This window comes from Lethenteron reissneri, chromosome 37 (assembly GCF_015708825.2).
Source record: "Lethenteron reissneri isolate LAM-NWPU_2019-01 chromosome 37, ASM1570882v1, whole genome shotgun sequence".
In the NCBI taxonomy this organism is placed as follows: Eukaryota; Metazoa; Chordata; class Hyperoartia; order Petromyzontiformes; family Petromyzontidae; genus Lethenteron; species Lethenteron reissneri.
In genome coordinates, this window is record NC_083815.1 from 34,403 (window position 1) to 40,190 (window position 5,788).

The window sequence follows — 5,788 nt, forward strand, 5'->3', positions numbered from 1 at the left end:
TACCACCCCATTACGTTCCCCCTCCGCCCTCCGCCCCTCCCCCTGAGTGGCTGAAGGCGGGGCGCAGCACAGAGTCGAAGTTCCACGCGCAGCTGTTGGAGTTTGCACGGTTCCCATCTTCTTCCTGTCCTATCGGCAGAACTTTTACGTTCACGCACAGGGTCACACGAAAGTAATTCGCAAAGCCACACAAAGTCAGCCAGCCAGTCACAAAGATATCAGCAAAGCAGCCAACCAGCCAGCAAGGAAGCCGGTCATAAATCCAGTCACAGAGCCAGCCAGACGGCGATCAGCGAACCAGCGAACCACGAAGCCAACCACAAAGAAAACCTCCCGGTGACAAAGCAAGCCAGGCAGTCAGCCACACAGATTCAAGAAGCAGCGAGCCACCAAGCCCGCTCACGACATACCACAGATTAAACATGCCTGCCGACTACAACGGCTACTGGGCCATGGTGAGCAACGAGAGCTTTGAGGACTACATGAGGCGCTGGGTGAGTCGCTGTCCGTCTCGCCGTGGCTCCTTCTCAATGGTCCGCGAGCACCTCGTGCGTCTCCGCTGCAGTGCTGTTCGCATTGTCCTCGCTTCTGTGCGGGAGCGTTCAATGATCAGAGAGAGTGCAATGATCACCTGAAATGCATCGTGATGTTTATGTAACTCAATTTTAAATGAACATTTTACTAAAGTTATTTGTACGAGCCGACTTTCAACGCAGAAAATGTATTTTATATGAATTCATATTTGCGCACTTTTTCGATTTTAGTTTGTAACACGGATATTTTTTGCGCTGATTTATTTTTGTTGTATTGTAATTGGCGGCCCGCAAGCCATTTTGACGTGACGGTTCGGCCCTCCCTCCCTCAAGCCAGACAAACTTGATATAATTCAGTATATTATAGTATTATTTATTTTCATGTTCTTATTTTTTTAATTTTGGTGACCTAGGTCACTCTTGGAATGAGACTCCTTTTCTCTTCAGTTATCACCTCGTGAAAAACAACATTAAATACTTATAAAATATCAGGGTATCGGACGTACTCAGACAACATTTATTTTTCATCCACGTTGAGGTTGGTGAAGTTAATTCATAATTTGCGCGTCTCAACACATTCCCATACATATGTCATGTTCTCTAAACCGATATTTACCTTCAAAATGGGCCGCCATTATATGTATTATTGAAGTGTTGATTGCAAAGTTACCTAATTTATATAAGTGGGCAAATTACATTATTCATAAAAAAAAACGTTTTATTTAAGTTGAGTTCTGTATCAACACCAGGCAGTAGTGACCAGGAATATAATCACACACGGACACAAACCCAGCCAGACGTGTGGTGCTTGCCACAAAAAAACACTCATCACTGTGCTGTTCTCAGGCCCGCCACCTTTTCCACAATATACCAAGCCCGAACACATTTCTCAGTCAGCCTATGTCGATCAGAGATGTGTAGTTTAGTGTAATTTAGTTTAACACAATGCCAGTACCAGATCTCGATACAAATAAATTGTTGCCACCTGAATAGACGCCAATTCCTGGACGATCCGTGCTGATCTCAAACACTGCTGGCCCTAATAGGTGCTGAATAACTGTGTCAGCTCTCATGCTAGCCGGCAAACATGGATATTTGTGTCTGCGTAATGCCCGGCAGTAGGAGGGAATTAGAGGAAAACAATAAGAATGGCAACACTGCTGAAATCCTCTTAAACCCTGCTCAATGCAGGACTCGTGATTTATTAAATCTTCTTATTCCTTGAGCACAAAGCCGCGTTGGGGGCGATGGCTCTGTCATGAGGGCCACTTGATTTTATCTGAAGGGAGGCGTGGGGGGGGGGGTGCCGTGGCACGGATGGGACACTCTAGGACGCGGATTAGAAAATTAGGAAAGTGTTTGGCACCATTCTCCTCTCTGTTGCCACCCAAGAGAAGTGTTGCCTGTACGAGTCAATTAATATTTACGATTCAGGATGGTGATTTGATTTATTGTGATTTTGCGGCCTCTAGTAGATGAAGGGTTAAAGTTAAACCATTACATACAACATTGAAAGACATCAATGGGTACCTGTGCCATTCAAAGCATGTATCTGTGAGCTTCAACATCAATAATAGCTATTGCATTGACACACTGTAACGCCACTTATCCACTCATTCACTCACCTATCCACCGCTCATTCACCCACAGCATCTATGCATCCACCTATTCACAGGCTCGTCCACCACCTATACACCTACTCATCCTCCCACCCATCCACCCACCCCCTTCGATGCATTTCCGAGACTTTATCTCCCTCGGCAGACATCATTCTCTGTGCCATGTGTGTGTGGAGCCCACATCAGTAATTCTTCTAAGCTGCACACACAGGGCGTCTTTCTTTGGTGACCATTGATTGGGACAGGGGGGCCGCTCTCAATACAGCACACAGTGGCCACATTGTGTGCGCTGGCCACTTCGCCGGGAAAGATTTCACCCCCTACTTTCTGCTCCCAATTATTGAGCTCATTTCGCTCCACTGGCACTGTGACGCGACAGAATGAGTCCATGAAATATGGAGGAATTATGCATGTATGAGCCTAATGTAGCCAATGGGAAGCAATACCACACAATGAACAACTAATGACAAACATCAATATCAAGTTGTTATGGGTTGGAGCATGAGATCTAGCATGGGGTTGAGAATGGATTCGAAATTGCTATTATGGTACATTGTTATATGGTAGTGAATGTATAGGGGGATATAAGGATGATAAGGGAATAATATTTTACTGAAAACCCGAGAAACATGGAACGTGGTGCAACGTTCGTTCAGCGGATTCAACCACGTGACAACGTTTGCCCAAAGTTGCATGTTTCCTGGAATGGTGCTCAGAGAGTGCTTCTGCATTGTGAGGGCGTGTGCAGGAGTGCATGTGTGGGCAGTCAGTTCCAAGCTGAGGCATATGCCTAGATATCCACATCGCGTTATAACTAAGGGTTACTTACAGTTAAATCTAAATATTGTAACTCGGGGTCAACGTGACTCCCATCTCCGCCACCTGCACAGCGACTCACGTGGTCCCCTGTACTGAATTATTATGACGTTGACTAGAATTCCGCCATATTCTATTTCAATGAATCACTGTTGTCCACATTAAACGTCACTAGAATTGTCACTGGTGGCTTGGACACTTTTGAGAAAAACTAAAAAGTCACTAAAACTACCGAAATTAAGTTGGCAGCACTGGTAGATGCACTGTGGACGCATTGGCCTCGCAATGTGGGAATAACATTCACCAATCTGCCCTTAACCCCACCTCTACCTCTACCTCCACCCATGTTCACTCTATTTTCCCCATACTGTACCCTGACATCATGCTCATGAATGCAACTATTGCTGCGGCCCATGATCCCCAAAGCAAATGTTGATTGTTGAGCCAAGAGGCTCAGCAGTGGAGCGAGCAGCACGCAATTGGAAGGTTGTGAGAGTCCTTGTTGGGGGTTGACTTGGCCCATCATCCGTCCGGGTTTGATCAAATTAGTACTGTACCACATTATGGTGAAGTCAACAGTGGTCGTCCTGTGGTTCAGGCCACCGTCGATTAGCACGGTGGGCTATGTACGGTGACAAATAAGTTCAACATACATACAGCCCAGCCCTGGCACATGAAAGTGGAATTTCCACCACTTGCTCAGGGCTGTAAAGAGGAATTGAGCACTACCTCAATGCTCATTTGATCAGAAAATCACTGACGTTTTGAGAGGATTTTTTGGAGAAGGTATGTATAGTTTGTTCTCAAACACTCAGGGTGGTGCACTGCTCTGTAACAGTTCTGAATGAAATTGTTGCATGTTTGGAATTAAATTGGGAAAATGACAAAACAATGTTCCTGAACTCTCTCATGCCACCATACTGCACTCCCTCCCATTCCCACAGACATCAACGTGGCCATACGCAAGATTGCAAATCTGTTGAAAATTGATAAGGAAATCACGCAAACGGGCGATCGCATGGTCATCCGCACCATCAGCACCTTCCGCAACTACATCATGGACTTCACCATCGGCCAGGAGTTTGAGGAGGACCTGCGTGGCCTGGAATGACCGCAAGTGCATGGTAATTTGCAACGCACCTCCGTATCTCTGTGCTTATGGTTAATGCACCCATAGTATTACTCATTACATATTATGTGCCATGAGCAGGTTTAAGAGCCTGTGACATTCGAAGAAGATTAGGCCATTGTGTGCCATTGTCATGGTCCAAATTTTCCAGATTTGAGACATTACTCACAAATGATTAAATTGCATAGTAATCATCACTATGAAAACTTAGCAGAATCCTGAAAAAAAGCCCAGAGACTCAGTGTCGCTTCCATGGGTATACAAGCGAAATTAATAATAATAAAGAAAGTCTCACTGATTCTCAAAAATGTTCAGGAGGATCCTGCTACCTTGGGTTGTTTGCCCAAATCTTAAGAAGAAACAAGAGAAAGCCCATGCAAGTGAGGGGGTGACAATTCCAGGCCTGCGCAGACAGATTCACAACCTCCTTGTTTTGCTGTTGTCTCTCGGTCATGTGTGCGGTGACAGACGACCGTGTCGTGGGAGGGCGACCGCTTGGTGTGCGTGCAACGTGGGGAGAAGCAGAACCGTGGCTGGACCCACTGGATCGAGGGAGACCACCTCCACCTGGTAGTGACACAGTAACAACCGCTGACACCACTGAGTGGCGGCGACGTCACCACAGCGCTTGAGCCAGGCTAAGTTGCACTTCGAAGCCATCGTCTGAAAGACTCGCTGCTGCCAGGAGGTCACGGGACAGACCGAGGTGCTATGGGTTAACTGACTGAGATGACCGGTAGCTATGGGTGACTTATATAACGTGGGTTGCAAAGTGCTACTCTTGACTGTTGTCTTATGCTGTATGTTCTCTCTCGTCTCTTTTTGGCTATTGTCTCACGCTGTTCGTTGTCTTATCTCGGGGACACAGGAGATCCGCGTGGAGGGAGTGAAGTGCAAGCAGATCTTCAAAAAGACCAAGTAAAGCAACAGCGATGCTTCGTTTCCAAGGCCATTGGGAACTGTGCTGGCCCAATTCCCACACCTGACCGGGGCTAGGAATCCAGATGTGTACGGCAACCCAACCAGGCTCCTGTGGCCCAGGCTCTCCGCATGTGCAACACTTAATTTGGGTGGCAGCGTAACACAGTGGTAACACTTGTGCCTCGCAGCAAGAAGATCCTGGGTTCAATTCCTGACTCGGGTACATTGCTGTGTGGATTGTGTATGTGTTCCCTCTGTTGTGCATGGGTTTCATTCTGATTCTTCAGTTTTCTCCCACAGGTAAAAAGCCCCATAAAATGTCATTTGTGTTGGCCAAACATCCCAATGTAACAGGACCCTCCTGAAATGAGTCCTCAGTTATCTTAGGTAATTAGTAATCATTATAATTATTGTATTCAGACCGACCCTGGAACCAGTGTTGGCCTCGCGGTGGCAATGTGGAAGTGAGAGCTGTTCTGCGTGATGTAAACATATTAGTTAAACTTCCCGGCCACATTACGATTTTAAAACGTATGGCTCATAGGTGATGGAAAGTGAGAACACGTGGTGTTTCTGGGCCACATCTGCGGTGTCCTTGGGCCAGAAGCTCCCACTAATTACGGAAACGATGCATGAGTAAGCTCAGCTCACCCAGGCTCACACACAGACATAGACACAAAGACAAAAATCATCCATGTAACCTTAACAGACTGTTGTGGCCAGTGCTGTTAGCGGGCACCTGTGAATGCCGGCACGACACACGAGCGGGT

At 46.6% G+C, this 5,788-nt stretch overlaps 1 pseudogene; it reads left to right on the forward strand.

Moving 5' to 3' along the window:
• Positions 1–5,136, forward strand: LOC133351503 (retinol-binding protein 1-like; annotated as a pseudogene).
• The last annotated feature ends 652 nt before the right edge of the window (positions 5,137–5,788 follow it).